Here is a 24,747-nt window from a genome sequence, read left to right as displayed (position 1 = left end):
CCACCATTATACCCCTCCCCTGCTCTCATCTGGCTGCTGTCAGTCTGTTTCATGCTTCTATGTCTCTGGTTCTGTTTTGGTCATTAGTTTACTTTATTAGATTCCTCTTGTAAGTGAGATCATATGGTATTCATCTTTCACCAAATAGCTTATTTCAGTTAGCATAATGCTCTCTAGTTCCATCTATGCTGTTGTAAAAGGGAGGAGTTCTTTCTTTCTGCTGCATAGTACTCCATTGTGTAAATGTACCACTCTTTTTGATCCACTCATGTACTGGTGGTCACTTAGTCTGTTTCCAGCACTTTCCTATTGTAAATTGTGCTGCTATGAACTTTGGGGTGCATAGGTTCTTCTGAACTGGTGTTTTGGGATTCATAGGGTATAATCATTTTTAATTTTTTGAGGAAAATCAATATTGTTTTCCACAGTGGCTGCACTAGTTTACATTCCCACCAACACTGTGCTAGGGTTCCCTTTTCTCCACATCCTCACCAGCACTTGTTTGTTGATTTTATTAAATGACAGCCATTCTGATAGGTGTGAGGTGATAGCTCATTGTGGTTTTAATTTATATCTGATGGCTAGTGATGAATATCTTTTCATATGTCTGTATGCTGCCTGTATGTCCTCCTTAGAGAAGTGTCTATTCAGGTCCTTTGCCCATTTCTTACTTAGATTTTTTGTCTTCCTGGTATTCAGTTGTATGAGTTCTTTATATATTTTGGAGATTAAAACCTTGTCTGATGAATCATTGGCAAATGTGTTCTTCCATAGAGTTGGCTCCCTTTTCATTTTGTTTTTTTTTATTTATTATTTATTTATCTATTTATTTATTTATTTCTTGAGAGGGGAAGGGAGGGAGAAACAAAGGGAGAGAAACATCAGTGTGTGGTTGCCTCTCGTGCACCCCCGACTGGGGACCTGGCTCATAACCCAGGCATGTGCCCTGACTGGGAATCAAACCAGCAAGCAATCCTTTGGTTCACAGGCCAGCACTCAGTCCACTGAGCCACTCCAGCCAGGGCTCCTTTTCATTTTGGTGATGGTTTCTTTAGCCATGCAGAACCTTTTTAGTTTGATGCAGTCCCATTTGGTAGGGTTTTTTTTTTTGCATTTATTTTCCTTGCTGTAGGAGATACGTTGACAAAAATATTGCTATGTGGGATATCTGAAATTTTATTGCCTATGTTTTCCTCTAGGACTTTTATGGCATGACACTTATATATAAGTCTTTTATCCATTTTCAGTTTATTCTGGTGTGTGGTGTAAGTTGGTGGTCCAGTTTCTTTCTTTCTTTTTTTTTTTTTGACATGTACCAGTCCAGTGCTCCCCAGAACATTTATTTATTTATTTATTTATTTATTTATTAATACATTTTATTGATTATACCAGTTGCAGTTGTTCTATTGCACCTTTATTGCAGTTGTTCTATTCCCCCCCTTCATTCACCTCTACCCGCACACTCCCTCCCCCACCACTCTCCCCCTTAGTTTATAACCACCTGTCTCAAGTTCTTTAGATTCTATATTTCCCCCACTATTCTCGCCCTCCCCCCTATCTATTTTCTACCTACCATCTATGCTATTTTCTGTGCCTTCTCCCCCCTTCTCCTCCTCCCACTCCCCTGTTGCTAACCCTCCATGTGTTCTTCATTTCTATGGTTCCACTCCTGATCTAGCTGTCCTCTTGGTTTGCTTTTGTTTTAGGTGTGGTTGTTAATAACTGTGAGTTTGCTGTCCTTTCACTGTTAACATTTTTCATCTTCTTTTTCTTAGAAAAGTCCCTTTAGCATTTCATATAATAAGGGGTTGGTGATGATGAACTCCTTGAACTTGACCTTATCTGAGAAGCACTTTATCTGTCCTTCCATTCTAAATGAAAGTTTTGCTGGATAAAGCAATCTTGGCTGTAGGTCTTTGGATTTCATGACTTGGAATACTTCTTTCCAGACCCTTCTTGCCTGTAAGGTCTCTTTTGAGAAATCCGCTGACAGTCTGATGGGTACTCCTTTATAGGTGACTGTCCCCTTATCTTGTGCGACCGCGGTCAGTCTGCCCCGACCCCGACTGGGTCCACACTGCCTGCGTGCCTGGGTTGGGGGATCTTTCCTGCCCGACCCTGCTCCGCTGCTGGCTCTGCCCTTCTTACCGTCCCCATTGAATGGTTAGTGGTTGTTGGACTTCCGTATAATTCAATTTTCTGTTTTTTTGCTGTGTCTTTGTTCTCCAAACTTTTGTTGTATTCAAACTTGGTTGTGGGAGAAGGCACAGTGTTTCCACCTATGCCTCCATCTTGGCGGAGGCCCCAGAACATTTATTGAAGAGGCTATATTTACTCCATTTTATGCTTCTGCTCCCTTTGTCAAGTATTAATTGACCATAGAGACATGGATTTATTTCTGGGTTCTCTATTCTATTCCATTAATCTATGTGTCTGTTCTTATGACAGTACCAGGCTGTTTGGATTACAGTGGACTTGTAATACAGTTTGAGGTCAAGTATTGTGATCCCTCCACATTTGTTCTTCTTTCTCAAGATTGCTGATGCTATTCAGGGTCATTTATGGTTCCATATAAATTTTTGGAGTATATGTTCTAGATTAGTGAATATGCCATTGGTACTTTAATAGGGACTGAGTTGAATCTATAGATTCTTTGGGTAGTATGGACATTTTAATGATGTTAATTATGCCAATCCAAGAAGAGGGTATATATGCTTCCATTTATATGTGTCTTCCATGATTTATTTCTTCAGTGTTCTGTAGTTTTCTGAGTACAGGTTTTTTACCTCCTTGTTTAAATTTATTCCTAGGTACTTTATTTTTGTTGTTGCAATAGTAAATGAAATTTTCTCCTAGTTTCTCCATTTTCCATTTTACTACCAGCACTGAGTATAGGATGGTCATAGATGATCAAAGTAATCTTTTTTCTTTTTGTAACCCTTCACTAGGCTAAATTGTAAAGGATATCTTTGAAAAGCATTTTCAGAGAATTCACCAGATCTTCCATGTAAATGAACATGCAGCGGGAGAGGGGGTCCTCTCAGTGATTGAGGTAACTAGGAGAAGAAAGCCTGACTTTGCCCTGAATTCTGTTAGGGAGGCTCTTAAAAATATCACTTCTGGGGCCCAACACTTTTAAAGCCTGCAATTTACAATACATTTTTCTCAAAATAACTGGAGTAGATTATATTCTTTTCAAGTTTGTGATCACCCCTGCTGAGTACCAGAAAAACTGAAATGGTTCCCACTAAACTAGGAGGCATAAGCTGCATGTCACAAATAATGTCAGCATAACACTAATTACACTTCCCTTGAAGAGAGGGTTTCTTTTTTCAAAGCAGGCTTATTGAGAGTTTTTCTTTATCAGACTATGGAGCTGCATATATTTTGTTAAAAGTCAGCTCATAGCAAGAGGCTGATGGTTTCAGTGGCAGCCATGTATATGGTACTTTGGCTTAGTAATTTCAGAGGCAGCAGGGTCTTCTGAATTACACTCCTGTTAAACCAATTGAACTAGCTGTTGCAGACACCGCTCCGTAGTGTCCGTGGCGTTATGGATGAGAAACAAGACATTCACACAGACTACTGAGTCCTGTGGAGGAAAAGGGACAGCACAGCTACTCCCTCAAGTGGGGAGTGCCTAGGAGAGGCCTAGCCACTCTCTTAAGGGAGAGAGTGTCCTGACCCTTGCCTTGACAGGCTGTTATTGGGTTTGTTTTGCACAAGAATACAGGTAAAGCTCATTAATCACTATCAGGCAGTGAGAATCAAACATACAAAGAACTCTGAGGGTCTATTTTGAGTCAGGATCAGATAGCTGAAGAGCCATAAAACTTTGAGGAACAAACTCACTTCTCGCTTGGACCCTTATCATTTAATTGAGAGCATTCTAAACAAAGCAGGATTTTACATATTCTTTCTTAGATTTGATCACCCTAGGGAACCCACCCTTTCAGCACAGGGCGGCACCCACCACTGGCATTGTTTCAGGCTTAAGTCAGGCAGGGGGTGTAAGGCAGCCAAGAGATTAGGAGACTTCTTGCAAACCAAATGAGAACTCAGGCTATGTCCCCCAAGTCCTTCCCTGGGGCTTCCACATGATCATGCCTGTCTTAGGTCATTTCTCCCTTGGGGAATCTTACCTGTCATTGGCTAACTAACCAAGCATTGGGGGCCAGTTATGGAAAAAGGAGCAGAAGTGTCGCTCCTGCCAGGGAGATAAGCTTTGTCTCCTTAGTGGCTTATGGTCCAAAGGTCACTCACTCAGCCTTAGCCATGAGGGGGTTATGGTGTCCGAAACCAGGCAGGGCGGTTTCCAACAACTAGTATTCTTTTTCTGGCTCCTCAGGGAACCTCCTTTTAACCCCTAATAGGCCTCAGAGAGTACTGAAATGTCCCATCATTAAAGTAGGCAGCATCTATAAAATGGCCCTTCTTGGGAACAGAGGCCACCCACTCCTATCTTAAGCTCATAGTGCCTCCATCCAGAGTTAATACCTGAAGGCCAGATCACTCCATGCCATTTTTCATGGAAGTAATAAAGTTCACTTTTTCTCATGAGAATGGTCTTGAGATAGTATCTTCTGAGCATAATGTTCTTGTTATAGACTCTGGAGTACTTGGCTAATTCCTACTGATGGAATTAGGTAGATTAGCCCACAGAGGGAACTCAAATGATAGAAAAATTGGCTTTTACCTAAGGAGAAGCCTGGAATACAAAGGGAGTTGATACAAAGGTAATCCTTGTATTCCCTGTCCTCCAGCACAATGTATTTTATTTTTATTTTTTTTAAAGATTTTATTTATTTATGTATCTTTAGAGGGGAAGGAGAGAGGGAGAGAAACATCAATGTATGGTTGCCTTTTGTGGATCCCCTGCTGGGAGTTGGCCTGCAGGGAACCAGCCTGCAACCCAGGCATGTGCCCTGACTGGGAATCGAACTTCGATCCTCTGGTTCACAGGCCTGTGCTCAATCCACTGAGCTACACCAGCCAAGGCACAGCACAATGTATTTTAAAATGATAATGCTCACGTATACAGATATGAGTGTTAGCATGCTGTTTACAAAAAGTCCTCTTGTCTCTTTCTCTGTATGGGGCAAAATGGGTTGTATAAATGTGGCTTTTGCTCACTGAACCCAGTTTTTTTTTCCTAGGACTTTGCTATACTTGTTATCCATCCTCCTTTTGTGACAGCAGATCTGTTGAATTTTTTCCTTATCTTTCTCCTTAGGTTAGTCATCTAGCAGCCACACACAACTTTTGAAAATTTCCTTTTTAAAGTCACATTAATAGTAGCACTTATCACTTAGAAGTGCCTTTTATGTTCTAGGTGAGTGCTTTACACATATTTGTTACCTCATTTTAACTTAACAGTAACTCTGAGAAGTAAAATTGTTTGTACTTTATAGATAATAAAACTGAGGACCAGAGAAGTTATGTCACTCACATAACAAAGGGAGCCAGGGGTGGTGCTATATATGCCATACTTCAGAGATCTTTGAAAAAAATTTTTTTTAATTTTTAAAGTGAGGGGAAGAGAGGGAGAAAGGCAAGGAGAGAAACATCAATCAGTTGCCTCTCACATGCCCCCAACCAGGGACCAAACTGGCAACCCAGGTATGTGCCCCAACTAGAAATTGAGCCAGTGACCCTTTGGTTCGCTGGCCAGCATTCAATCCACTAAGCCACACCAGCCAGGGTCATACTTCAGAGATCTTAATTACTTCACTATACTCAAAGCACTAGAATGTGGCAGGTGAATTCTAAGTTGTTGGGACTTACTGCCTCCTTGTGGGATCCTCGTCGGTGTATTCTTTCAGACCATAGGTGCACATGTAAAGAGTTCATTCTCAAAGGGAGAATTAGTTGTGCAAGACAGATGGTGCAAGGGATGTGTAGGTCCCTCTAACTTTTAGAGATGACCACTTAGCATGGACTAGCATTTATTTCTATTCCACACAGCCATTCACCATTTGTTTATCTTTTTTCTCACCTTTCATAATATTATTACCCCACTCTCCTTCGTGATGTTTATGTTAGACAGTTTCTATCAGGTTATGCTTTTTTCTACACCAAAGAAAGAGAAATCATAAGAATTAGAGTTACAACTGAAAATCCCATCACTTGCAGAATGTTAATTCAGGTGCAGGTACATCAGGTGCTGAGGTAGCCTGCTGTGCAGATAAGCATATCCTTGCTAGAATTCCACATAAACATTGCATTCTGTTAGCAGACAATACTGATAAAATTACTCTTTGTTTGTATCATGTGGAAAACAACAAAACCTATCAATGAATACTTTCATAAATGTTATTGCTAGTAAGGTAGCAGTGTCCAGACAATTAGCATAGATGAGGGATTGGCAAGCTATGCCCCACATGCCAGCTGCTTGTTTTTATAAGTAAATGTCTAAAAGATTTTATTTATTTATTTTTTCTAAAGAGTGGGAAGGGAGGGAGGGAAAAAGGGAGAAACGTCAATGTGTGGTTGCCTCTTGCACACCCCCTACTGGGGACCTGGCCCACAACCCAGGTATGTATCCTAGACTGAGAATGGAACCAGCAATCATTTGGTTCACAGGCTAGCACTCAATCCATTAAACCACACCAGCCAAGGCTATAAATAAACTTTCATTGGAACCACCATGCTCATTCTTTATTATCAACCACTACCTTTTGTGCTATAGTATAGTTGAGTAGTTGCAATAAAGACCAGATGACCTATAGAACCTGAAGTATTATCATCTGCCCCTACACAGAAAGTTTGCCAACTCCTGGCATAGCTTAAATGTACTATGTCTACAAATCCTTGCCCCTCTCCAACCCATTTTCTTTTCTGTAGGACTTGGATTTATAACTAATTTTAGAAAGTATGGAACTCAGAGTAGACAATTTGTCCTTTGAATTTTTTCCTACTCAGATTAAGCTCACCAAGAAAGCATATTCACAAATTGGGCTTATGTGTACAGAAATAACTATGTTTTATATGCTTCATTGTAGTTTATTCATACATCATATATGATTCTCCCAATTTATTCCTTTTCTGATTAACCATTTTAACATTTAGCTATTCTCAAGTATCCAAAAAGTTACAACTGATGTTTCCTAATTATGACTCTACCCTAATTCTAATACATTGCCCTGCTCTGTAGCATGAAAGGAGTCATAGACAATATGGAAACAAGTTGGCAGGACTGTATTCCAGTAAAACTTTATTTACCAAAACAGGCAGCAGCCTGGATTCAGCCCATGGGACTTAGCATGTGATCCCCACTCTACGGTATACATATACAAAGACTTCAGAACAAAAATATTTGAGATGATACATTAAAGCAAACATTCAAGGTGTTTTACTCACACTACAATAACCATAACACAGCTATACTTGAATCTAATACAATAACCATATACAGATAACTAATACAATAACCATAACACAGCTATACTTGAATCAGGACAGGAAAGTGTCCTGTGATTGGTGTTTTATGTGTATGACCTAATAGTTATGTAGATATTGGCTGGAGTTCTTGAAGGAGGGAGAGAATCTTTATGGCCATGTTATTACCATCCCATGAGGTTCCTCTTCCTTAACATAGTGACTTTGTCTTTATACTTCTGTTGTTTGTTCTTATACTTACATTATTAGCTCTAGTGTTTACTTTCTTTACCAGCAAATATCTTCTACCTGTAAGTGAGTCTAATACAAAAGTTACTTTGGATATAAATCACTATTTTAACAGTTAAGGTATGGGGGGGGGGTGCTCCAGTTTTTATCATTTGCATGTCAAACCCTAAATTTATCTTTCAGGTTTAAAAAGAATTAATCCTTCCGTTGAAATTTCAAAATGTGATCTGGATAAAGGAATGGGTATCTTAGTCAAGGAAGTGATTGTTGATATGGAGGTAAATTTTTTTCTTTGAGCTTTTTCTTGTATTTGTTATATTTAACAGATTTCCTAATAATGAACCTACTTCACATTCCTAGAATAAAATTTTCTACTTTTCAAGGATTTGAATTAGGTTAGCTAAATTTGCTGGTTTAAATTTTATTTTTCTGTTCCATTTGATTTATAAAAATATATTTTATTGATTATGCTATTACAGTTGACCCATTTCCCCCCCTTCATTCCCCTCCACCCTCCACACCTCCTCCCACCCACGTTCCTTCCCTTTATTTCATGTCCATGTGTCTTAAGATCTTTAACTTTTACATTTCCCATACTGTTCTTACCCTCCCCCTGTCTAGTTTCTCCCCACCATCTATGCTACTTATTTCCTGTACCTTTTCCCCCTCTCTCCTCCTCCCATTCCCCTGTTGCCAACCCTCCACATGATCTCCATTTCTGTGGTTCTGTTCCTGTTATTAGTTGTTTCTTTAGTTTGTTTTTGTTTTAGGTGTGATTGTTAATAATTGTGAGTTTGCTGTCATTTTACTATCATGTTTTTTATCTTCTTTTTCTTAGATAAGTCCCTTTAACATTTCATATAATAAAGGCTTGGTGATGATGAACTCCTTCAACTAGACCTTGTCTGAGAAGCACTTTAAGGCCTCTTTTTGTTACAGAAAAATGAAGCGACCAGACACCGAGGGGTTCAGTAGCACGATCTTTATTACGTTCACGGGCCCAGAGGACAGTGGTCTCCAAATTCTGAGCCCTGAACAAAGGGTTCTTGGGGTTTATATAGCCTGCAGGACCTTCCTGTCTACGTGGCAAAGTGAGTTACAGAAGCGGAATGCGGAAGTTATGTCTATTTCCTTATTTGGGAATATCTGAGGTGCTGTGCCTCTCTTTGGCTGCACGGCAGAAGCAGGTTACAGAAGCGGAATGCGGAAGTTAGACTCTCCTACGGGGCGTTCTTAGGCTAGTGGAAAAGGGGCTTTTCTCTATCATTCCCCTCTGTGGGTGCTTAGACAGTGCTTTCCTCCGTCTCAGCATCCAATAATGGGACTCTCTGCTCTTGTTGTTGCTGGAGCATGAGAATGTGGCTAGTGGTCTTCTGTACTAGTGCTCCTTCTAACTGGCTGACTACTGTTCTGATGGCCCAGGGTCCTACGGTAATGACTAGGATGAGGATGATCAGGGGTCCTGGGACAGGGGCTAGGAAGGACAGAAGAGTGCCCTGCCACCAGGAGGATGCACCCGTCCCGGCCCTGGGCCACAGTCTGTCTTTAAGTCCATTTATGCATTGTAAGTTTTCTTCAACTAAGCCAGTTTCATTAACAAAATAGCAACACTCTTCTCCTAGGAATATACAGGTCCCCCCACCCTTTTCCTGGATTCAGAGCATTAATGAGGTTTCTTTACTCATCATTTTTCTCCTCCTGTGATTAACTATTAGGAGGGGTTCTGAGATTCCTTTCTCCTTCTGGAATCATATAAAGACAATGGACGAACGTCTCATCTTCTTATAACTACTTCCGGCTGGGCATGGACGTCGTTCTACCTACCCTTGGGTCAGGGGTACCCTGAAAGAGGAGGAGGGGGGTGCAGCACGGAGGGAGTCCTTCCTGCAAGGGGAAGGACCTTACAAGGTCCTGGTCAGTTGGCTGTCACCAGGAAGTTGCAGGCTTGGTGTCCAAAGGCTGGCATTACTGGATCGTTGGCCTTCTGGTCAGGTCATATTCTGGAGGTGACAGATTAGGCAAGAAATTGGAAGCACAATTAAATTATAACTATTAAATGACAAAGGCAGGGACTTCAGTAAAGAATGGCTTATCTGGAGGAAGGTGTACAAGGCATGCTACACCTATCCAAGACTCTTGTGGCCTGCTATACTTCACTCGGGCTGAGGGGAATACATTAAGATTTCCCTCCTTTCAGATTTCTGAGCCCTTTCTGTCCAAGTTATCAAGACAGAAAAGGGAAAATCAGTTCTAAAGGGAAGCCCACAGACCACCCCAACTGTTATCAACCTAACTACTTAGTTCAATCAAACCGTTGAGTCTCAAGGGGGGTGATGATGAAGATGGGCTCCTTAAGTAAGGCCTATATTGCAACTAATCATCTATAGGCATAGGCAGGCCACAGGCATACGCACTATGAAAACAAAAGAACACACGGGTTAATTCACACAATAATCCCCAAACCAGTTGCTGTGCCTATGAGACTGTCTTTTGGGATGACATTCCATTTCAAGGTCCTTCCTACAATGACATTTAACAGTGGCTATTTGACAGATCCTTTGCACCTGTAAATTGTATGTCTTTGGTGACATCACAAACCTGGTTTCAAGTCTTAAATGAAAATAAGACAGTTTTAAGACAGCTGTGCCATTCTGATATCCAATACTGAGCATAGTGATTTTCCTTGAACTATAATTTTTCTCCTTAAGATCACCCTTACTGTTATTACAGGGACTACTTTGGGTCCCACTTTTGATTGTGACTGTTCATTTGCATAAACACACCAAGAGTAGCCTGGATCACTTAGGATCCTTAAGTCCCCTTTGCTGGAACTCACACAGAGAACCTTCAGATTGACTTCTCAGTCCGCCCCTTGGGGCACAGAAGCAGAGCCACACATCTGCCAGCTGGCTTTGCCTGTACCAGTCATTTCACTCAAATCCTTGAGCCTTTGTTGTGCCTACAGTTTCCTTTTAGCCATCTTTCAGGAAAGCAACCTTTGTTCCTTCCCTGAAAAGGCTGGCTGGAACCGCACAACCAACCAAAGTACCAGGCTTTTCTCGTGGGCTTTTGCTAGCTTCACAGGTCAATCCCAGTTCCTCTGAGCTCTCTGGTAACGACCAGAACCCATACATGCCTCCTTCAGGTGTGACATTCCAGTCAAAGTCCTGGTTAACAAAACCACTATTAATGACTGGTCTTACTGGTTTTATGCAAAGAAACCTTACGTCATCATTCATTCCTTCAGAATGCCAAATTCTGGAGGGATCAGGTAGGGAGAAAAACACAAAGCTTGAAGGAAAATCTTTCTCCTTCTAATACCCATCAAGATGCATCTCCATGCCTTATACCTTCTATTACTAACACCACATAATTTCTTTCCAAAACTTTCACATTTCCATTTATTTTTATAACTTCCCACAGACTTTCTGCAATATTCATAAACCTTCTATAGCCTTTTTACCTATCCAGATTTATCCATAATTCACTTTTAATCCCTGTTCCTTTCCCACACTGGGAAGGACTGTACTTAAACTCAGTATCTGGCAGCTAAAAGTCCCTAGATTTGCAGGGACATTTTTCACCTTTCTGAAGCTTAGACCTTGCAAACACCCTATAAATCAGATGGTCAGCCTTGGACCTCAGTTCATGACCTTCAAAACCAGAGCCATTCCTATCAGAACTAGTTACACAGAGAATCTGACTGCTGTAGTGTCCACACAGCAGCAGCATACAGCTAAGCAGGTTTACAGAAGCAAGAAAGCAGGGCTGCTGATAGGGTCATATAATGTTCTTTTGTTCTTCTTAGTTACTTAGTTGTTTACCCCTCCTTATCTTAGTGGCTCAGGAAACGGACTGAGTCCCTCTGACTTGTCTGGGCTTGTCTAAACAGGTCTCCTGCTACATCTCCCCTATTTATCTATTCTGAGGATGGGAGGAGGTCTCCTAAAGACTTTGGGGGCATTCCTAATTCCAAGTAGTGCCAGCGGCAGCAAATCAGTCCAAAGTCGTCCAGTCTCCTTCTCGGTGAATGATTTTAGATCTCTGGCCAGGGCCTCTCCGAGGGGAGTGGGAGTTTCTGAAGCTCTGTGCCAGTCTCGTCCAAGTTAGCTGGGACTTTTCCCCAGATACCGGGTCCTCCCACTCGAAGGCAAATATGGCCTGCGACTGTGGGGCCTGAGGGATGCAGAAGAAGGCATCTTTCAGGTCTAGGGAGAAAAGTGAGTGGCTGTCAATGGCAACTGTCCCAACAGGGTATATGGATTTGGGACTAGAGGGTGCAGCGTAACCGTGGCTTGACTGACTACCCGTAAGTCCTGTACCGGCCTATAGCCAGACCCATCTGGTTTCTTTACAGGGAGCAATGGTGTGTTCCATGGCAACTGGCAAGGGACTAGGAACCCCGCTTCTAGATGCCTATTGATTATTGGAGCTATGCCATGCCGGGCATCTCTAGGTATCGGCTACTGTTTGAGGCATCTCAGAGTTGCTCCGGGCATGAGCTCTACTAACACGGGCTCTTGCCCTTTTGCCAGTCCTGGTGGATTGTCCTCTGCCCAGACTCTGGAGTAGGCTGCCCAAAGGGGATCCTGGGCTGGCCCTTCGTCTTTCTGGTGGAGTCTATATTCTTCTTCTCTAGGTATTACTAGGGCGATGGTCCGCAGTGCAGGCACGTCTAGGGAGGCCTCCCCAGGTCAGAAAGTGACCCGTGCCACCAGCTCGGTTAGAATGTCCCTGCCCAACAGGGGGATTGGGCAGTCTGGCAGATACAGGAACTCATGGGTGATCTGCTGGCTGCCAAGTTCGACCTTCTGCGACTGGCAAAACCTTTGCGGGCTGGCCAAGAGGCCGGTGGCCCCTTGTACTAGAACCTCCTTTCCAGTTGGGGGTCCTACTGGGACGGTGACTACTGAATGTTCCACCCCGGTGTCTACCATAAAGTCAATGTCTTGGCCCCCAACTTTTACTCTAACCATGGGCTCCTGGGGACCAAGCGCCATGGAGCCCGGTCCTCCTCAGTCTTGGCTGAATCTGGCGAGGGCTAATACAGTGGGGGCTGGTGCCAGTGGGACTGCCTGGCTGTTAGATGACTCCTCTCGCCGATTGTGGGCTGGGCAGTCCCGCTTCCAATGTCCTCGCTCTTTGCGAGTAAGCACACTGATCTTTTTCTACATTGAAGTGCCCCTTTTTATTGCCTGGACCTGCCTTTGGGGTTGCGGGTGTTGGTTTTCTTAGTGCGGCGGCTAGGAGGGTGGCCTGCAATTTTTGGTCTTCTAAGCGGGCGGCCGCCGCGGCTTTGTCTCGGTTTTCATATACTTTGTTGGCTACTGCCAAGAGTTGGTTCAAAGTCATGCCTGCAAAGCCTTCTAATTTCTGAGGCTTTTTCCTAATGTCTGAGGCCGACTGGGAGACGAAGGTCATGGCGACCATACACGGGTTCTCGGTCGCCTCTGGGTCAAAAGGGGTATAAACCCGATAGGCCTCCATTAGGCACTCTAGGAAGTCCCCGGGGCACTCGTCTGCTTTCTGAATTATGGTGGCTACCTTGGCCATATTGGTGGGTTTCCTAGCCACTGCTTTTACCCCCTGTAGTGAGGAGTGGCAATACTGATCAAGGGCCGCTCGTCCCTGTTCTGTGTTTGGGTCCCAGACCGGCTGTTGCTCAGGGGCGGCCGTGCGAGCATAGTCAGAGGGGTCGAGGGTCCCAGCTGATGGGGCCTGATATGGAGGCGGCTGGGGGACAGCTAATTCATCTTCCTGCATCTGATCTTGGTGGATGGGGGGCCTGGCTCTGGCAACTAGGGCGGTCGAGGTCCTCTGTCCCCGGGACTGTGCACAACGCGTCCTCGGATGCATACCACCCGAGGTCCCTTCAGGGCGGTTCGGAGTCCCTGCACACTGGCTCAGCCATCTGGGCATGTCCTGGGCCAGTTCTTGCCACCTGTCTATATAGGCATACTGGTCAGGGTGACCTGGCTTTCCCGTAACTATGAGGTGAATTGCTCTAATGGTGGACAATTTTAAAGTTCCCTCGGAGGGGGGCCTGCCAACTCCGAAGGTCGGCCATTCTGATGTGCAAAAAGTCTCAAGTTGTTCTGCATTCAGAGATGGGTCTTGCCCTCTAAATCTACTGAAGTTCTTGAGCATACAATCTAAGACTGTGGAAGGTCCGCCTCCCGCTCAGCACAGACACACAAAGGGTGGGGTTCACTTGCTTGCCCGCCTGGCCTTCCCCCTCTCGGAGCAAAGTCGGTCTTAGCTAAGGCTGCCCCAGCAGAATTCGGGGTTAACTGACAACCATTATGCCGTATGACCTGACACAGGAACCACAGGTTGGGGCCCAATCTTGCTCCGTAGGTTTTTCACCCATGGAGCCACAAACACAATCACTCTCACTTTCACTCTCAGACACTCAGAAGTTAAACATTCCCTCCCTGAGTGAGGGTCTGATGATCGGACTCAGTCTAAGTTCCTGACTCTGGTCAAATTTTCTGGCTATGAGAGGTGATCAGTCTCTCCCTGGTCTCGGGTCTGGTCCCTGGGGCACTTACCGATCCGGCACCTTCAGATTTCCGATAGATCGTGGTCCAAAACCCTCACTTCCCATTTGGAGTCGCGGGTCGGAGTCCAGTGCCCTGACCAGTCGGGTCCTAAGAAAACTTAGGGCACGTGCTCCCCCGGTCCCCAGTCGGGCCACTGGCTGCCCGGCCCGCCCTGTCCAGCTGGGTGGCAAATCGGCCCAAATTTATGTAAGGTCGCTTCCCAGTCAGGGAACCAAATGTTACAGAAAAATTAAGCGACCAGACACCGAGGGGTTCAGGAGCACAATCTTTATTATGTGCACGGGCCCAGAGGAGAGTGATCTCCAAATTCTCAGCCCTGAACAAAGGGTTCTTGGGGTTTATATAGCCTGCAGGACCTTCCTGTCTACGTGGCAAAGCAAGTTACAGAAGCACAATGCGGAAGTTATGTCTATTTCCTTATTTGGGGATATCTGAGGTGCTGTGCCTCTCTTTGGCTACGTGGCGGAAGCAGGTTACAGAAGCGGAATGCAGAAGTTAGACTCTCCTACGGGGCATTCTTAGGCTAGTGGAAAAGGGGGTTTTCTCTATCATTTTGAGAAATTAGCTGACAGTCTGATGGGAACTTCTTTGTAGGTAACTGTCTCCTTTTCTCTTGCTGCTTCTAGGATTCTCTCCTTCATTTTAATCTTAGGTAGTGTAATTATGGCGTGCCTTGGTGTGTTCCTCCTTGGGTTCAACTTCTTTGGGACTCTGTGAGCTTTCTGGACTTCCCGGAAGTCCATTGCCTTTGCCAGATTGGGGAAGTTGTCCTGTATTATTTGTTCAAATAACTTGTCCACTTGTTGCTCTTAGTCTTCCCCTTCTGGTACCCCTATAATTCGGATGTTGGAATGTTTAAAGATGTCCTGGAGGTTCCTAAGCCTCTCCTCATTTTTTTTTGGATTCTTGTTTCTTCATTCTTTTCTGTTTGGTTGTTTCTTTCTTCCTTCTAGTCCACTCCATTGATTTGAGTCCCAATTTCATTCCCATCACTATTGGTTGCCTGTACATTTTCCTTTATTTCACTCAGTGTAGCCTTCATGTGTTCATCTAATTTGTGACTAAATTCAACCAATTCTGTGAGCATCCTGATCACCAGTGTTTTGAACTGTGCATCTGATAGGTTGCCTATGTCTTTGCTGCTTAATTGTATTTGCTGTGGAGCTTTGATCTGTTCTTACATTTGGGCCATTTTTTTGTCTTGTCACGCCTGTTACATAATGAGGGGCAGAGCCTTTAGTGTTCCTAAGGGCAGGGCAACCCATGTTGCTGGATTGTGACTCTATATGTGGGGGCGGGGTCATAGAGGGAATAATGGCACTGGCTCCACTCTGCCAGATTTCAGTCACTTCTGCTACTTCCCCCAAGCAAACTCAGCCTTCCAGGTGGGTGGGCGGGCTTGTGTACATTTTAGGACCCTGTGGGTCTCTCCAAGGAGCTCTCTTGTGAGGCTGGGAGTCTCTCCCTGTGCCTCAACCCACACAGGTATTTTCAATTGGTGTTTTAAGGCTTTATTACCTGGCACTGGGACCATGGGTTGTGCAGTCTGTCTTGCTCCTCAGTTTCACCTGGTTTATCTGCACACGAATGTGGGACGGACCTCCATGTCAGCCAGCTGCCTTGCATGCAGTGCCTCACTTCACAATCACTGCCTCACTGGGTATTGCCATTGCCACCCCTTGCCCAGAGTCTGCCAGCCACCACCAGCATGCCCAGGGTCCACCTGCTGCCATCTTATGTGCCTGGGGTGCCTTGTGTGCCCAGTACCACCACTTTTTGTGCCACAACCCCTCTCCGCTCAGCCCCCTGACTTCGCTGCACCTACCAGTCTGGATGAATGTTTCTATTTTACCTCCTTGGTTGTCTGACTTCCATACAGTTCAATTTTCTGTCAGTTCTGGTTGTTGTTTTGTTTCTAAATTGTTTTTATCCTTATTTCGGTTGTGCGAGGAGGCACAGTGTGTCCACCTACACCTCCATCTTGCCGAAGTCGTGATTTTTTTTTTGTACTATTTTTTTCGCTGTTCAAAAGTGAGTTTTTGGGTTGGGGGCAATCTTTGTCAGTTTTGTGGGCCATATGACTTCTGCCATTGTAGCATGAAAGCAGCCATAGATAATACATAAATGAAAAATGTGTCTGTTTCAATAATACTCTGGTTATAAAAAACATGGTGGCTGGATTTGGCCCACAGGCTGTTGTTTGCCAGTACCTAATCTGTGACATTTTACTCTTAGAACCTTTGCTCTCATAGTTTCTGCTTAGTCGTTCTGGGCTTCCTCATGTTTGTGCCTCTCATCTCCCTTTGTAACTTCTTAGAGCAGTTTTTCACCTATATTCCTTTTCAAGAGTGTCTTCCTTGCAAATTTTATTGCAAGAAATGGGCTCATTTGGATCAGTTTAAGAAGTTTACAGGAGGGGAAGGGAGTATAAGGAGTATAAATGGTAAATGGGAAAAATACAATAAAAAATAATAACAATCTAATTAAAAAAGAAGTTTACAGAATTTGACTGTTGTGGTATCATTAATGTGATTCAGCCCTTTTCCTCTGGTTTTCTGCCTGATATGTTGCGTCTGCTACCAACTAATTTTCTTATACCTTGACTTCCTCTACCTCCTAGCTACTGAATCCTTACATTTTTTTCTTATTCATAACTTTACTGTTTGCAAGCTGTGTGGACATGGCATTTATTCTACCTCATGTCTCTGTCTGCAGATTAAGTGCTTTAGCTCTTGTTCTTCATGCTGCCCAGTAGTCATTAAATTGAGAATCCAATTGCCTTGGGTTGTTAAGTTTCCTGAGAATGTAGAGGTTGCAGTTGCTGTTTAGCTGATCTAGGACATTTTCTCCTATTGAGTGCTAAATGCAAATGTCTTTCTTCCCCTTTGTATGATCCCAAACTGCTTTAGACTAATACAATGCAGCTATCATAGGTATATCCAGAATCATTTAACTTCTCTAAAACTAGAAGGTAACCAGAAGAATCATACCTGACCATTTTGGGAAGTAACAGTTTCACAGATAACTACACAATCCTACTTTCCTCATATCCATGAGTCTTTTCCTGGTACTAACTGGCTTCCTTATTTTCTGTTCTTTATCCTATTGCTGATGGATTGTTTCTGCTTGTTTTTAGCTTCTGATTCCTGTGCTTATTACTAACATATTGATCTTAATTAAATTGTTCCTGGTATGTTCTTTCATTATGTATGCATTCATTTATTTCAGATGCTGAATTTCTGTTCCTCTGTTTTCCCCAATTTTAAGCTGAATCTAATTTCTTACCTCATACTTGTTTGGGAACAGCTTTCATGTCATGACATGTCATAGGCTATTGACCAGTTTGTGGATGTCTATCCTCTGATCCTTACTTACCTTTGATCTGACCAACCATAGATTCGGAGGAGGGATAGTTGGACATAAGAATGCTTTCTTAGTCAAGCCTGTTTGCAGTAGTTTCCTTTAGAAGAATTTTGGGCACAGGCAACACTATGATGTGTCTACTTTATTCTCTCTGGTTTAGCTCTCTACAGCTGAACATCTTGTAGTTCTGTACAGCTTGACTCCAGCATCTACCAAGTCTCTCAAAGTGTTACCTTCTAGTGAACATAAAATCTAAATTTTGCTCTAGCTAGGTGGCTCAGTTGGTTGTAGTGTCATCTCATGCACTGAGAGGTTTCAGGTTCCATCCCTGGTTGGGGCATCTATGGGAGGTAACCAGTCAATGTCCCTCCCTTCCTCTGTCTCTCAAAATCAGCAAACATCCTTGGGTGAGAATTAAATAAATAAATAAATGTAAAGAAATCTAAATTTCATGATACCACAATTGTGTTTGTACAATATCTTTTATTTTTTTAAGATTTTATTTATTCATCTTTAGAGAGGAAGAGAAGGAGAGAAATATCAATGTATGGTTGCCTCTCATGAATCCCCTGCTGGGAACTGGCCTGCAACCCAGGCATGTGCCCTGACTGGGAATCGAACCGCACTTGTGTGGTTCGCAGGCCCACGCTCAATCCACTGAGCTACACCAGCCAGGAGGGCACTTAAGTTTTTTAAAAAATATTTTACTTACTTATTTTCATTTTTTAAAAAGATTGTATTATTTTTAGAGAGAGGAGAAGGGAGGGAGAAAGAGAAAGAAACATGAATGTGTATTTGCCTCTCGTGCACTCCCTGCTGGGGACCTGGCTCATAACCCAAGCATGTGCCCTGACTGGGAATCCAACCAGCAAGCCCTTGGTTCACAGGCCTGCACTCAATCCACTGAACCACACCAGCCAGAGCTTGGCTAGGCACTTCTGATTGCTAGAAACAAATTCAGTGAGATAATGACAGGTTATTGGCTAGCCACTTGGGAATAATGGTGTCTGAGATGACATGAAATTCCAAATATAGGGGACCTTAATATGGTTATACTCTTAAAGGATGGTACCTGGCTCTGGAGAAGCTGTGGGAAACTCAGTTGCAGGAGTTTATGGATATTTATTTTAGGATAGTGCCATTTGCATAACTGTGCTACTCTTGTCTTTCTGCGTATCTTTTGTGTTTTATTTCTCTGATTAATTATTGGCTTGCCTGTCTACTTTATCTTAATTTCCTACCTCATGTTTTTATTTTATAAGTCTCTGCTTACTTAGGGCTTCACCTTTATCATAAGTTTTGCTTGCTTGTGGCTCTCGTGGCCTCATTTCTTTCTTTTTTTTTAACCAAGGCATGTGCCCTGACTGGGAAATGACCTGGCGACCCTTTGATTTGCAGGCCCGCACTCAATCCACTGATCCCAGCCTCATTTCTGCATTGTGTTAGCTTCCTGTGTGTCTGTTCAGCCTCAGTTCCTTTTGCTAATATGATTACTTTTGGTAGCCCAATTCTAATTCCTGAGAACATAAATTTACTAGCCTCAACTTATCCCAATTTAGTTAGATACTCATATACCAACAGCAGCAGTTTGTGAGACTTCACTTTCATGTTCTGCAATTAATACGATTATTATACCCAGTCTCTGCTTCTTTCACTCTACTTTGCTTCTTCTAGCTTCTAATGTATCCATTAATCACAGGCTTTTCCATCCTTTATTTCAGGAGTTGCAATTTACAAATGCCTACAGAGTCCAGATGGGGTATGTCAACGTAAGAAACATTCAAAACTGTGGAGAATTTTTGTGAATTTATTTGAGCCAAACTGATGACAACTGCTGAGAAGCAAAACCAGAAGGAATTGAAAAAATGCTCCGGAGAATGGCAGTTTTGCACCTTATTTTATACATCGCAATCAAAAGGGGAGGTGTAAGGGGGTTACATGAAGTCCACTGGTAATAGATTAGGGAGGGGGAGAAAGCAAAGTGGGGAAACCTCTGGGATCGGATAAAAGATAAAATGATAGACACATATTTCTTACACTGGTGGATACAACATAGTTAACAGTCAATAATTAACACGATAAGAGTAGCAAGGGGATTTGTGATCTCCCCATGATGCTGTGCCTGTGCTTTGAGGGCCTGGTAAAAGGAAATTTGACATTCCAAAGGTCTGTTAGCATAGATGCAAAGTCAACAGACAGGCTCAGTTAAGGTAAAGATTAACCTTTGTTAGAAAAAATACCCGCTAGGACACGACTACCCACCATGAACTGCTTTTAGTTAGAAAGTTTTCATTTCAGACCATCTTACATGGTTACTTTAAGTCTCTGAGTTTGAAAGGCCACTACGCAGGCCTCCCCTGAGCTAGTCAGGTTTAGTGTGGCCCCTTTTCTTCCACAGGTAGATGTGTAAAATGGTTCTGATATTTATTTCCTTCCTTTTTCTTGAAACACTGCTTTGGGTTTCTTTTTTATTGTTGGTTTTGTTTTGTTTTGTGTTGGGCTTTTCTTTTGTTTATCTACTTTTGATAGAGACACTGGAAAACAGATTACTCTTAAAATGAAAGTAAGAGTGCCAATGTAATGGTAAAGAGAAGCTGACGCTTTTAAGAGAAATACAGTAGGCAGTGTTTGGGATTGTGGTCCACTGGAACATGAACCTTTCATCCAAAGGAGGCTTTTTACTCCTTGGCTTCTGCTGCTAGTTGCCAGTGGAAATAGAGCCCAATATTCACAGGATTTCCATCTTTCTACAATGAACCTGATTATGAGCTATTAGCTTAATTTTTTTAATGCCACAGGCCCACAAGGTGTGTTTATAAATGCTTTTATAAACTCATAGCTTTTGCTTCTTTGTAATTTTGGCATATTTGTAGTGTTACCTTTTTCCAATGTGGTATGAAACATGGCTGTTTCATACTCTGCCTGGACAGTATTTAAAACTAGGTCACAGTTTTGAATGGAGTTGTATAGACTAGAATAGAATAGATTAGGGAAAAATAGATTAATATAGAATGTAAATAAGAAAACACTAGCCTCTACCAGGCAAAGGGTAAGTACTTTGTGAAAGTTTTGTCCCAGCTACATGTTTGTATGTATGTGTATCTTCGGCCCAATCTAATTGTATTTCTTACTATGGATTAAACGATTTTATAAGACTTTGTGAAACACTGTGAGCAAAATGGCATCCTGTGGAGTAAACCCCTTCTATAGATAGGTCTCCTTTGGCCCACACAGTCTCAGAAATTTGATGGTTGCCAGAGAGTGGGGAGAAGGGGGAAATGGGAAGTTCTTTAATGGGTACAGAGTTTCAGTTTTGCAAGATGAAAAAGCTTTGGAGAATGTTTACTGAACAATGTGAATATATTTAACACTGTTGCACTGTACATTTAAAATGATTAAGATGGTAAAAAACAGAGTAAGAATAGCTCATTAAACAGCAAATTCACACAAGTCATCAGAGTATCCTTGGACATATTAAACATAACATCTTCAAATTTAAAAGAAGTTGTATGACCATCTTTGTTGCAATCTTCCATTTCTGTATTTGAAGGGGCAGCAAACTATAGCCCATAGGCCAAGTGTGGCCCACTGCTTGTTTTTTTTTTTTTAAGATCCTATGAACAAATAATAGTGTTCAAATTTCTTAATGGTTGAAAATAACCAAAAAGAGAATAATAGTTCATGATATGCAAAAATTACACAAGATTCAGATTTCAGTTTCATTGGAACACAGCCAAACATTCATTTATGTATTGTCTCTGGCTGCTTTTATGGTACTGGTGGCAAAATAGGGTGGTTGTGACAGAGACCAAATGGTCTGCAAAACCTCAAATATTTACTAACTGGCCATTAACAGAAAAACTTTGAAGTTGCTGTATTGCAGCAGTTGCCAGATTCCTCACAATATCATCTTTGACGACTTTAAATGCCCAATTAGCATGGACAACTAGTGACTATTATCATTCTATTCTAACATGTTGGGAGATTCTTACTTCCTTATTCCCTGCTGTGACAACCTAACCAATTCTGGAAAACTCACATTCTCAGTTTCAGTTGTGGCTAGAATTCTGTTAACAATTTCTGTTATTTATTTTCAAGAAACGGACTTCTGTTGAGCCAGCCAGGCAGTTGGGATCGCCCATGGCTGTGTATGGCCAGCCTTTAAGGTAGACTAAGATCCCACAGAGTCCAAATAAAGAAAAATTTGTATTTCAATAGAGACAATTAAAAAATGAGGAAAATAGCCCTAACTGGTGTGGCTCAGTTGGTTGGGTGCAGGTCCACAGAGCAAAAGGTGTCTGGTTCAATCCCTGGTCACGGCACATGCCTGGGTTATAGGTTCTGTCCCTGGTCCGGGCACATGTGAGAGGCAACCAGTCAATGTTTCTCTCTCACATCAGTGTTTCTCTTTCTCTGTCCCTTCCCCTCTGTCTAAAAATAAATAAAATCTTTTTTAAATAAATAAAAATATAATAAAGAATTCTGTTACCTTTCTGAAGAGAATGGTTTGAGGATTGGAAATGGTTCCAAGACAGATCTGGAAATATTTGCAACCAGGCTTTGTGTCATTCATGCAGTATGCCACGTTTAACATCATTTTTTTAAATAAAAAAGTATACATTTTGACTATACAACATGATAATTTGATCTTCATAGTGAAATAATTAGTTAAATGTTATCATCTTGTGTACTTACCATTTTTTGTGTGTGATGAGAGCACCTGAAACCTATGCTCTTAGGAAATTTTCAGTATTCAATACAGTATTAACTGTAGACATCCTGCTATACATCACATGTCTAAATTCCTCTTTGTCTCTGCTTCTTTTTACCTTCCTTATTCCTTAGTCAAGGTTTAGTTTACCTTCTAGCTTTGTATTCTACTTCCTCATAAACTTTCCAGTACTCATCACTGAAAGGTTTTCTTAGGCTCCGCCAAGGAAGAAATGCCAATCAGCCACAATGTTAGGCAATATAGAGCTTTATTGGGGTTTGCGCACCCAGGTGAGGTTCTACGGTCCACAGAGTGGGGCCAGGGAAGTCACACCCAAGCAGGGAATATGGCAGGGTTTTATTTTGGTTGGCTCTCTTCGTGGGAGCTGGGGATTGGTCCCCTTTGAACAAAGCGGCAATATATCATTGGTGGCTTTCCTCCGGCTCAGGTTGCTATGCGGATATCGGTTTTGGCAAAGCCTGCCGTTTGGGCTCCCTGGTTTCACATCAGCCATCTTTTCTGGGTTGTAGTCTGGGCGCCACTTTATCCTACCCCGCCCATCCTGACAATCACTAAACCTTGCTTATTGCTACAATATCCTTGGATATATCTCCTAACTCTGTCCTTTAAGATTCAACTCTTTTGGGCCTCTTTTCGCATTTCAGAAACTATTTCTCAGTTCAAGAATTTTAGTGGCTTTGCTCACTCACCTCTGCTTTGGTAGTCATTTTCTGAGTCATTCAGTGACACCACACTTGGGTATAGTGTGTCCCACTGCTGGTACATTCTGCTCTGAATGACAGGAGAAGTCACATTTTAAAATCCATTGCTTTCTAGGACTGCCTCTTTACTAGAACTGTGGATGGGACAGTTTGCCTTAGATAGGACTGTAAGTGGCTATCACTTGATTCTCATGTGTTTGTATTGCATTTCTACATCTTGACCACTAAGCACATATGCCCATCATCTCATATATTGGTTTCTAAATATGCATCTATCTATACTTTTTAAGCTCTTAGTTAAGCAGAAATGTAGGAAAGTAACTAAGCACAGCCAGATGCTATAATCTGAACTTATGTTATGACATCACTTTGGAAATTTACCTGCCAATTGCAGAAGCACCCACCTATCTGTGACCTTCCTTGACCACTTGAGTGTTTTCTGTTTTCTGCTTTTGTAATTGTACCAAAACACCTTCACTGGATGTGTGGTTCCATGATGATAACTTTGCCACAGTTCCTATAGGCTCTTAACATTTTGGCCTAGGTTATGATGCAGTGTATCTGTTCACTACCCCACCCCCAAATAACAACCAGGTCTAAATATTTCACAGTCCTACTGAAGGTTTGTTTTTGTAGCACAGTTCTATACAATTTTCTAAATTACATAGGATTCTGGTTTCAAGAGGTAAGACACAGGCTTAGCTCAAGAAATAAATGTTTACATATAGAGACACATAGTAAGTGTGGAGGAAGAACACTTTCCTCTACACCGGAGGTTCTAATAGCCAAAAGACATGGGACGTTATCAAGAGAAAAGAACCAAATTTAAGGCATACATATGTATGGAAACGCCGCATACGTGAGAGAGTCAGAGACTCAAGAGACTCATCACACAGGAGAGATTCAGAGATAGAAAGGGGAATGCAGATACAAGACATCCTGAGCTAGGAAAGAGGTTAAATGCCTTGGGGTCTTTGAAGGGTCATTGCAGGATGCTAAGGAGAGCAGATGTTTAATAAATAGACGTTTGCTCTGCCATATGGGTGCATCAAAAAGACTGGCTGATGACGCCTTCTTATGGGCAAGGCCTCTAATTCAAGTTCTAGGTAGTTAAAGGGACAGACACAGGTTTCTCTTGAGCTTGAAGATAAAATTGTCTTCAGTTAAAGACAATTTGTAGCCGTGGCTCAGTGGATCGAGCACGGGCCTGCAAACCAAAGGATCACGGTTCGATTCCCAGTCAGGGCACATGCCTGGGTTGCTGGCCAGTTCCCAGAGGAGGACTCATGACAGGCAACCGTACATTGATATTTCTCTCCCTTTCTCCTTCCCTTCCCCTCTAAAGATAAATAAATAAAATATTTTTAAAAAAACAATTTGTACACCAGAAAGGCACTTCTTGGGGTAGTTCGTTCTGGACCCCCAACATAATGTACCTACAGTAAGAAATCAGAATTTCATAAGAATCTTAATAGTGTGGCATGGAATTGCATCTGTGGCAATTCTATGAACAAACAAGTGGAGTTTGTGGATCTTTTCTGCTGTTTCATTGACTTGATTCAGCTCTTCTTCCTATTCACCTTCTGTATAATTTAGGGTTTTCTCACTCATCTTCTTCCTTATGACTGGCTTTGCTATTAACCTATATCTTTGGTGAGGCTTTTAGTTTCAGCTTTTAACTGCTAACAACTTAGTTCTCATTGTTCTATTAAAATTCCAAAGATTGAGAACCTAATTGTGCTGATTCATCTTTATTTGTGCC

General features: G+C 42.4%; 1 long non-coding RNA gene across 5 annotated transcripts in view; it reads left to right on the top strand.

Moving 5' to 3' along the window:
- Window positions 1-21,784, top strand: part of LOC118990514 (uncharacterized) — a 32,846-nt gene extending 11,062 nt beyond the window's left edge. For 3 of the 5 annotated variants that reach the window (XR_005067250.1, XR_005067246.1, XR_005067247.1), the window contains 3 exons: window positions 2,949-3,052; window positions 7,810-7,904; window positions 19,274-21,784. This is a non-coding gene — a long non-coding RNA (uncharacterized LOC118990514). The remainder of the gene's footprint in view (window positions 1-2,948; window positions 3,053-7,809; window positions 7,905-19,273) is intronic. The other 2 variants (XR_005067248.1, XR_005067249.1) reach the window with 2 other exon arrangements.
- Window positions 21,785-24,747: the final 2,963 nt, after the last annotated feature.

Source organism: Sturnira hondurensis, unplaced genomic scaffold, assembly GCF_014824575.4.
Source record: "Sturnira hondurensis isolate 20B ecotype Veracruz unplaced genomic scaffold, ASM1482457v3 Scaffold0007187, whole genome shotgun sequence".
In the NCBI taxonomy this organism is placed as follows: Eukaryota; Metazoa; Chordata; class Mammalia; order Chiroptera; family Phyllostomidae; genus Sturnira; species Sturnira hondurensis.
Note: the sequence above shows the minus strand (reverse complement) of the source record. Positions and strands in the feature narration are given on the sequence as shown.